Source organism: Protomyctophum parallelum (assembly GCF_964188405.1).
Source record: "Protomyctophum parallelum genome assembly, chromosome: 1".
Lineage (NCBI taxonomy): Eukaryota > Metazoa > Chordata > Actinopteri > Myctophiformes > Myctophidae > Protomyctophum > Protomyctophum parallelum.
The window spans coordinates 46,400,374-46,409,935 of record NC_139697.1 but is presented as its reverse complement, the minus strand read 5'-3'; the positions used below and the strand labels follow the sequence as shown (position 1 = coordinate 46,409,935).

General features: G+C 39.8%; 1 long non-coding RNA gene across 1 annotated transcript; it reads left to right on the top strand.

Moving 5' to 3' along the window:
- The first annotated feature begins 4,007 nt into the window (after positions 1-4,007).
- Positions 4,008-7,117, top strand: LOC310860605. The gene is made up of 3 exons (XR_014569395.1): positions 4,008-4,267; positions 5,353-5,383; positions 6,336-7,117. It is a non-coding gene; the product is annotated as an uncharacterized lncRNA (long non-coding RNA).
- Positions 7,118-9,562: the final 2,445 nt, after the last annotated feature.

Below are 9,562 nucleotides of genomic sequence, written 5' to 3'. Positions count from 1 at the left end.
TGCCATCAGTCAGTTTTAGTTTCAGACTCATGAGAACATATAGCTTATTTTACTGTCCAATGACAAGGGACGGACTACCCCCAAAAATCGGCGCACTAATTGTGATTTTTTCATATAATTGTATATTTGTACAAATGTTCTGATATGAATTGAAAATGAAGGACCTTAATGTAAATTATAATAATAATAATTATTATTATTATTATTAGTAGTAGTAGTAGTAGTAGCCTACAGTAGCCTACAGTAGTAAGTGCTGGGTTATCAAATAATAATAACAATATTAAGTCAATTTGTCATGTCTTCATGAAACAAGTCAAAGTTATTCACCTTGAATACAGAGGACGAAAACTTTCAGCTTTCATTGCACACGCGGACCGCTATTACTGCAACACCAGTACCACTTCCTGCACTTCCTGGAAAACTCTCGTCTCTGGTAAGTTGTGGCTGTGTTGTGTACCGTCCGTACATATATTAATTTAACACCTAAATGAACACATTGCGTTTGTCACAGTTCATCACTTTGTTAAACAACAGACCCGACACCATTACTTTAGTCAGTCCCGTTTTTTATGTCCGTTTTTGCTCACATTTGTCATGCTATTTATTTAGTGTTTAAAAATTAGCTACCAGGCTAATTAGCTCCCAGCCAGCCGTCATAGGAACACACAAACACTGCGTATTGCTGTTATGGCGTTGAGTCATACATGTCTATAAATTAATTGTACTAAACGGGTTTTAATCTGTGAAGTAGTTTTCATGTCATTAACTAGCAGCTAACTAACAGCTAACTAACAGCTAGCCTTTTGCTAGCAGTGTTTTTTTTCCTCCCAGTATAATGATGTGATGTTACGTGACACATGTGCACAGAAGCTAGAGCAGTGGTTCCCAAAGTGGGGTCCGTGGACCCCTAGAGGTCCTTGAGTTGAAGGGGGTCCCCAGCTAAATGATAGTTAGGAACCAAATGGACCCTTATGGGTCTGTAACTATGAGAGTTACAATCCTTTTATATGAATTGGGGGTCCCAGAGATAGAAATGACATTAAATGTAGATTGATTGATTGATTGAAATATGTATTAACAGTTTGTAGAATTTACAGTACATTTTAAGCACAAACTCAATACAAAGACTGTCAACTGTGAGTGGACGACCCAATTAAGCATTACACTTGTTTACAACAGGGTCCACATTGTTCAATTCATCAAAACATTTAAAGACATACAGACATTTAGAGACATACAAATAGACATTTCTATGTAGCTAAAGTACAGAACAGGAATTCATCATATGGGAAGCAAAAAAGGGAAAAGATACAATATACAGTGAGCGAAAATGGGGGGGGGGGGGGGGATTCAGATTTTACAGAGGCCAGTTTCGAATTGCAGCCATCCGTAGGTGCCCTTTGAGAGCGGTTTTGAAGGAGTCAAGGGAGTCACATGTCTTAGTTAATATGCATGTCAAACTGGGGGTCCTTGAAATTAAACTGGTTCTTATGGTCCAGGGTCCCTGTATCTTTTCAACTGGGGGTCAATTAGTGTCAATTTGGGGACCTTAACATATTGTACATTTGTCATAGCATTGACCTTGTAATGTATGTCATGGTTTTGAAAAGTATCTAAACTCTGTCTCTCTCTCTCTCTCCCTCTCTCTCTCTCCCCCCCCCCCTCCTTTGCATCACGGTGAGTTGTGAATGTTTTTTTCGTCGTATTATTACATGATCTTAATCTTATCATGCCCCCACATCGGGCGCCATTTATTTTTGTAGTGGTTTCCACCATTAAAGGTTTGAATCATAAAACCCCCTACAAAGGTCACTGTGTAAAAAAACAGCAACCTACCTGGTTATACTTCAAAACACTGTAGATGGTTTGAACCCAACACAAAGTCACTCAGTCAATAAAGGCAATATTTATATTCCACACACATAGTCAGTTTAAGGTTTTGTGTTGAAAATTAAATGCAGTCCAAACCTTTGGGATTAATAAAGTGACAATTTGTACAATATCCCATTACCATTATCCAAATTAATTCCTTATTATAATATTTTTACATTTTGGAAAAAATCTTTTGCAATGTGAAATGCCACCGAATTCTTAATCCTTTTCCTTGTCTTCATGGGCCAAGTTGGCCAACTTGTGAAAGCTGCTTACTTTTATTGTGAAGGCAAAAGTTTCTAAATGCTCTCAGAGCCTGCATAACTCCGCGTGCTGAAAATAGCTGATCTACAAGCTCACAACATGTCGCGGACGCGACGCGTTGTGAGCTTGTAGATCAGCTATTTTCAGCACACACTTTGTACGACGAAGAATAAATCAGGCATCAGTGCTCTTCACTCACTGGGAGGGAGATTAATGTATTTTGTTGGCCGATCATCATGTATGGACACAGGCTACCTCCTCGATGCAAACATAACAAGCTTTGGAAGCTATTTTCCGTGGCACATTATATGTTTAATCAAACAACAAGTTTACCTCCTCACTCATTGTTTGGGTCGGGAGCTTACAGTCTATGGTCGGGAGTCTGCTGTCTGTGTAGATCATGACTTATCATCATGCACTGCGCTCCAGTGAAATTGTACAGCTGAGAAAGATTAGTTAATTTGTGTCGGATAAACTGCGTTCAGACCTGAATATATATTCTCCTCGGTTCGTCCCGTTTGTACCGCGGCAGGTCGCGCTGCGCCTGTTTGCGCAATTATCGTCTTTGCGTTGACTTTGCAGGCAGGCAGAGAGAGAGAAAAAGAGGGGATTCGATTGAGCCAAAAGAAAGTAATACTTTATTATCGCACTACTAATAGCCACCCGGCGCCCGTACCTCAGTGTTGAGACGGAGTAAAAATAAATAAATAAACGGATCGTTTTTCTTTCTTTTTTTTTGCACATTTCCAAGTATCACCTCATTAAATTTTAAGTATCACCATAAGAAATTAAGTCGCATATGTGACCTAATAGGTCGCACGCTGGAGCCCTGCGTGCTTGTCCATGGAGGAGTGGAGTCCACTCACTTGACTGCAGCAAGAATGTGACCCAACATCACATTATTCCTCCCCTCCCTGTAGAACGCTGTGGCCCCCCTGCTGCCTAATGTCCCTTATTAGTATTGTAAAAATAGCAGATCTACAAGCTTGCAACACACTGTGCTTGTAGATCAGCCTTATTCGGCATGCAACACCTCATATGCTGAAATATCAGTTAAAGGAGAATTCCATACTAAAAGGCTTTCTTACCTTTCTTTGTAGTTGTTACGTCCCCACCAAAGAGGTCCAGGTGTTATTTTGTGCAAAAGCTCCTTATTGGCTATTTCCCCTACCATAAGCCCTAAATGAATTGCATTGAATTGAATGGGAATTGAATGGGGCTATGGGGTGTTGTGCTAATTCGCTTATTTCCATTGCTCAAAATTATAATTTCTTTGTATATATCCTCTCTTCATAATGTAAATAATATCCCAAGCGGCACACTTTACTACTTCTTTCGATGGAAATAAGCGAACTAGCATAACACCCCATAGCCCCATTCAATTCCCATTCAATGCAATGCAATTCATTGAGGGCTTATGGGGTAGGGTAAATAGCCAATAAGGAGTTTTTGCACAAAAAAACACCTGGACCTCTTTGGTGGGGACGTAACAACTACAAAGAAAGGTAAGAAAGATAAGAAAGCATTCTAGCATGGAATTCTCCTTTAAACTGTACAGAGCTGTGCCGTTTACCAGCTGATGCCACAAAACAATTACTGAGGTATATTACTGAGAGTTCTATGCATTGATCATGCAGGTAATGAACAGAAAATGTTGCTGATTCGGTCATTTAAGTTTAGCCTTTTATTTGTTATCAGACAGTGTATTCTATACTGTTGAATTAAAAATGCCTTCTAAAACCTAACCTACGTTTTTGAAGACCTTCAAATTCTTATTAACCCATTTTGACCTGAGATCAGATTCTAAAAATGTCTTCTACATCCTGACAGTTTTCTGAAAAAGCTATGTTTCTATGTCAGTGATTCTTCGGTTTTTAAAAAATAGCAGACCTACAAGCTTGTAGCGCGCCACTCGGTGGCGCACTATGAGCTTGTAGATCTGCTATTTTTCAATAGCTAAAGCATAACATAATGCTAACACCAAAAGTTCCCGCCACAATGGGTTAAAAAAGAAAATAATGGAAATGAATAAATATAAATTCTGCATGTATAGTGTATAGCAACTACAAACTGATTAATTTCTTCTATCTCCTTCAATCTGCAGATCAAACGGCACCACCCTACCTTCTGAGTAAGTATTAACTGTATCAGCTTAATATTTGCAGATAAATGGTAATGAATGGAACATCTACAAGCTATGAGCTTGTAGATCTGCTATTTTTAAATAGCTAAAGCATAACATAGTGCTAACACCAAAAGGGGTTCCCGCCCAAAATGGGTTAATGTAAATGTGAAATCAGCGCCTTACTGATTTAATGTGGTTGACGTTTTAGTATTTTAGGATATTAAGTAATAAGGTCAGTGGGGGACGGTGGCACAGTTGGTAGTGCTGTCGCCTCACAGCTAAAGGTCCTGGGTTCGATTCCCGCTCGGGGTGCTGTGGGTGCTGGCGGCGTGTTTCCTCCTCCACGTCATCAGTGCCCAAACCCGAGGCGGGGTTGGCCAAAGGGCCTTTCTGTGTGGAGTTTGCTTGTTCTCCCGGGTCCCCTAGGGTAGGTACCCTCACAAAAACATGCAGTAATCCTGGTCTCTAAACTGCCTCCCCCTGGCCAGCCGGGGCGCCTGATGGAGGGGAAAGGAACTGGTTGGAATAACGTGTTCCTTCCACGCGCTACGTCCAACCAGGGAAACTCCCCTCTGTCAGGTGTAAAGGAGCAACTTGGACACTCAAGCATGAAGGAAGCATGAGTTAAGTCCGTTGCTCTCCCCAGGTTGGCGGAGGGTGTGTAGAGCCCAGGATCACATTAGATGATTGACAAAGGGGTGAAAAATGGGTTACAAAATCGTGGGATAAAAAATATATTTAAAAGAAAAGTAATAAGGTCAGTGATTTTCAAACGTTTTGATTTCAAGGGCCCCAAAAAAAGTATGAAAATATGTGCCAGGAACACATTTTTCTTTTTAAACAGACCTGCATGCTCATTTGCTATTTTCAAATGGCCAAAGTATGTTGAAGTGCTTACATTTTTTTTTGCTGGGAACCCCCTAAATGCAAGCTGTTACAATGTAAGCCATTTAGTTAGAAATATGCAGCAGTGTGCATTGAACTTTACTCCTTTGCCAGGAAATGATTGTAAATGGTCTGTTAACAACACAAAAGAAAAATATTCTTTGAACAATTAAGTAATTGCTGATTTTCTCCTTTTCATTCTGCAGACTTAGCTGGTTGCTGTTGAGCTACACTTGAGTAAGTATTAGTTATCATGTTATGATTCATTATCATGATAATGTTTTTACACTATTTGTATTCAAGTTGAATATAGTTGCAAGAAGTGATGTCACACACACGCACACACACAATTTTGACACACATGTTAACCACTTAAGCGTTATTCCTAGTATGGACTTTCAGTGGTGAGGTGACCACCGAACTACAACATGACGTCACTGAGCCGCGCTGAAGAGCATACCACGGCCACCGCCTCAGCCCTACTCTCTGTTTTTACTCGCCACCGCTCCACGCTATTTCAGCTCCGGTGGTCACCTCGCCACCGAAAATCCACACTATGAATCGGCCTTTAAGCCCTGTATGATTAGCAAAAATAGCAGACCGACAAGCTCACAACGTGACTTGTGAATTTGTAGCTTTATAGCTTAAAAAAATACTTATGTTTATGGTGGAGGGGCAGATGTTTTGGTTAGGGACCCTTTGACCAAATGGCCACATTCTGAGCTTGTAGAACTGATATTTGCAGCACACACCACTGTTGTACGATGGAACACACATTATACTTTAAATATTGAATACTATGGTTGATGTAATTAGCAATTGCATATTCTATACAGTACAGTAAGGCTTATTAATCCTGTGGGGAAGATTCAGAACAGCTAGCCAAATTGCTGCAAATAAACATTGTAATAACTAGGGTTGACCTGATCAGGTGATCGGAAATCTGCTCCAATCATGATTTTCAAAAGATCAGATTTTTAATTGTAAATCTCAAAGAAAGATGTATAAGCAATGAGATTTTGTAAACTGTTTATGCTAGCAAGGTTCGTGTTGTAACTTTATATATTCCAGGAGAGGTGGAGTTAGTTGCTTTAGCAAACAACACGAGGTTTCTTCCCGACAGCAGCGTTATGCATTTATGTTACTGATATACTTGTATAAATGTGACTATGAATATTCTTTCTTTCAGGTAAACCTTGCGCAGTGAACCCTGGGTTCCAGTGGATCCTGTTTTTCTCTTAATCCAACACCCCAAACCCTGCTATCTCCCTGCCTCTCTGTCTTTTGTCTCTACCTTTTCTCTCTCTCGCCCAGAGAAGTCTCAGAGTTGGGAGCAACTCTGAGAGATCTTGCTCTGCTCCCTTAAGCAATCCCTTATACGCAACCCTGAAACGCAACTTGATACAAGTTTTGATGCAACCCTGAAACGCAACTTGATACAAGTTTTGATGCAACCCTGAAACGCAACTTGATACAACTTTTGATGCAACCCTGATATGAAACTTGATACAACTTTTGATGCAACCCTGATATGAAACCTTGAAACCTTGGATACAGCTTTTTGAGACATTTGTATTGCCACACCTTTGAGCCATCTTTGTTTATTCACCTTTTGTTTTGGTTAAACATCCATCCACCTAAACACCATTTCCACATTCCTGAGTGATAGTTTATACATACCGTATACATTCATTGTTTGAAATTATTTGTTTCTGGCTATCAACTATCTGGATCCGAACGCAGCCTCAACTCGATCAGCTTGGTGTCTGCACTCTACATACTGAACCAGGACCGGACTGCGTACTGGACCAGGATCATCAAAGCAAACACATTTCACAAACTGTTTAGAAATACTCTTAACATTAGTACAGTGTATACTCCTAGCAAGGCCAACCTCTCTTTATTGTTCAGCTTCTTTATACATTGTATAGTAAAATATACTTGAGTAAAAGTAAATGTATGGTAGTTCAATAGGCTTGTTTAGAATTCTGTTTGATAGTTAAGCTATTTGCAGCTCTGACAAGTGGACCTGTGACCTTCACTCTATTGAACAGCGGTCCATCAACTGAAGTAGCCTAACTGCTATATTAAGTGTATACATTACCAAGATAATTCTCCTAATCATCACTATATTAAGCTATCACTGAATATTGAATCGGCACTACTTGAAGGTTTGTTGCTTGTGCTAACATTTGAGAAACATTTAATTGGTTCAAAACAAAACTGTCATTTCCACATTCCCAAGTATACATTTGTATCTTTGATCAAATACTAAATCTACAAAGGTAGTGTTCATATCTATATTAACTCTATACTGCCTTATAGATACACTGATTTAATTATTGACTGGTATTTGTCTGGTGCACTAATTGTTAACATTGCGTTAAATGCAGCCCATCTTTTTTTAATTAATTGCAAACTTGATACAGTTAATACAGTTGTAGCCTACATTGTTTAGAAATTGAGATAAAGTGGACGTGTGAGAAATCACTTGCTTCTGTTTGGTACTATAGTGAATGTCCCTCAGTGATTGAGATTGCATTGTGGTTTTCAGTAGCTCACATCTGGTATATTACGTAGAATTCTGTGAAACTACAGTTGACGTCTGGTCCTATATTACAATTGTTTCATAATTTTCTGGGTGTCTATAGAACAAGTTGCTAGTGAACTATAGCCTACTGTATCAATCACATTCTCTGAAGATATTTGTGAATATCGTAGTCCCTATTAATTTACCATAAAAACATTGCAAAGCACAAACGTTTACGCAATATTTAAGGTTTACCAGTGTGACAAATAGCCTACAAGAACAAAACGTTACCATGCCGAGGAAAGGGAAAAAAAGTCAAGCTAAAAAACAACACTGGTCCAAGTTGAAATTATCTGACGATGTGATACCAGGTCAACAAATGCATGTTCCCCACAGCTGCAATGATGTGAAACCGATGTACTACACTGATGCTGTCAAACAGGTTAGTCACAGTGAAGTTGGACATCTGTCGGGGACATTTATTCAACACAAAGGCCAATCTGACGAGACAAGTGTTGCAGCATCCCATAGTCAAAACAGCACTAAATACAATGTATTTTCCAGGAATAAGCAGTGTGCCTGTAGTTCCCTAATTTTTCTGGCATTCCTTCATGAGGAAGAACACATTACAACAGCAAACCTGGACCTTGTATTGCAAAAAGGCGACACCATGTACACAAAGGTCAAGTGTCAGTTAGATGCTAAAGTCAGAAAAACAGCCGATCTACAAGCTCACAAAGGGGGACCGTTACCTAAAACAAAGAATATAGTTGATCATACTCATCTAGCTACAGATGAACTACCGGACAAAGTGTCTGCCCGCGACCATGACTACCATGTAACAAAGCATCATGATCTTTCCCAGTATGGAACCTTAGGAGACCCTCCATCTCATTGTACAGAAGAGTACCTAGATCTAGAAGCAGGACTTAGCTGTTTGTTAACAGAGGTGAACTATGCATTGCTGGTAATGAGTGGTTTAGTAATTGCTGTGTTCAGGAACAGATCAGGAAAATTTGGTCTCTTTGACCCACACTCTAGAAGGCCTGATGGATTGCCATATAATGAAGATACTCAACACTTAGGCACTGCTGTAATGATTACATTCACAACATTGAAAGATATGATTAACAGGATTATTCTGTGCCACCAGATGTTTGAGACGTTACCAACATGCACGTATGAACTCATGCCTGTAGGATTTCACAGTGACAACCTGGATAACAGTCATGTTACTATTGCCGACTCCATTGACCTGTCACCACAAGCTGGAATAGAAATTCCAACAACATCAAACACAGATGTCTACAGCACACACCATGCAAACAGGCAGGCTAAACATTCATTGTCAGAAATGTCTGATGTGGTTGTAGAACATTGTACAGAATATCAAACGAGCAAGTGTATTGATGACAGTGCTGTATCACCTATGAGCGAGCAGAAGGATGCTAAAGTGCATTGCCATAAAGACTGTTTATCTAAGAATTTGACACATTTGCTTAAAAAGCGTTTAGGACCCATGGGTGAGCAGGAGCTTAAGGAGCGTTTTTCTGACAACATCACACACTGTGTTAAGGATACAATCGTGACAGCACGTCAACAAATGCAATGTGCTCCCCACAGCAATAAAACACCATTACAGAAGATGTCTTCCACTGATGCTGTCAAACATGTGCCTAAAGTTAGACATGTGCCAGGAACATCTAACCGTATTCAACACAAAGGCCATTCTGATGAGACAAGAGTCAAACAGGTTAGTCACAGTGAAGTTGGACATCTGTCGGGGACATCTCATATTCAACACAAAGGCCAATCTGACGAGACAAGTGTTGCAGCATCCCATAGTCAAAACAGCACTAAATACAATGTATTTTCCAGGAATAAGC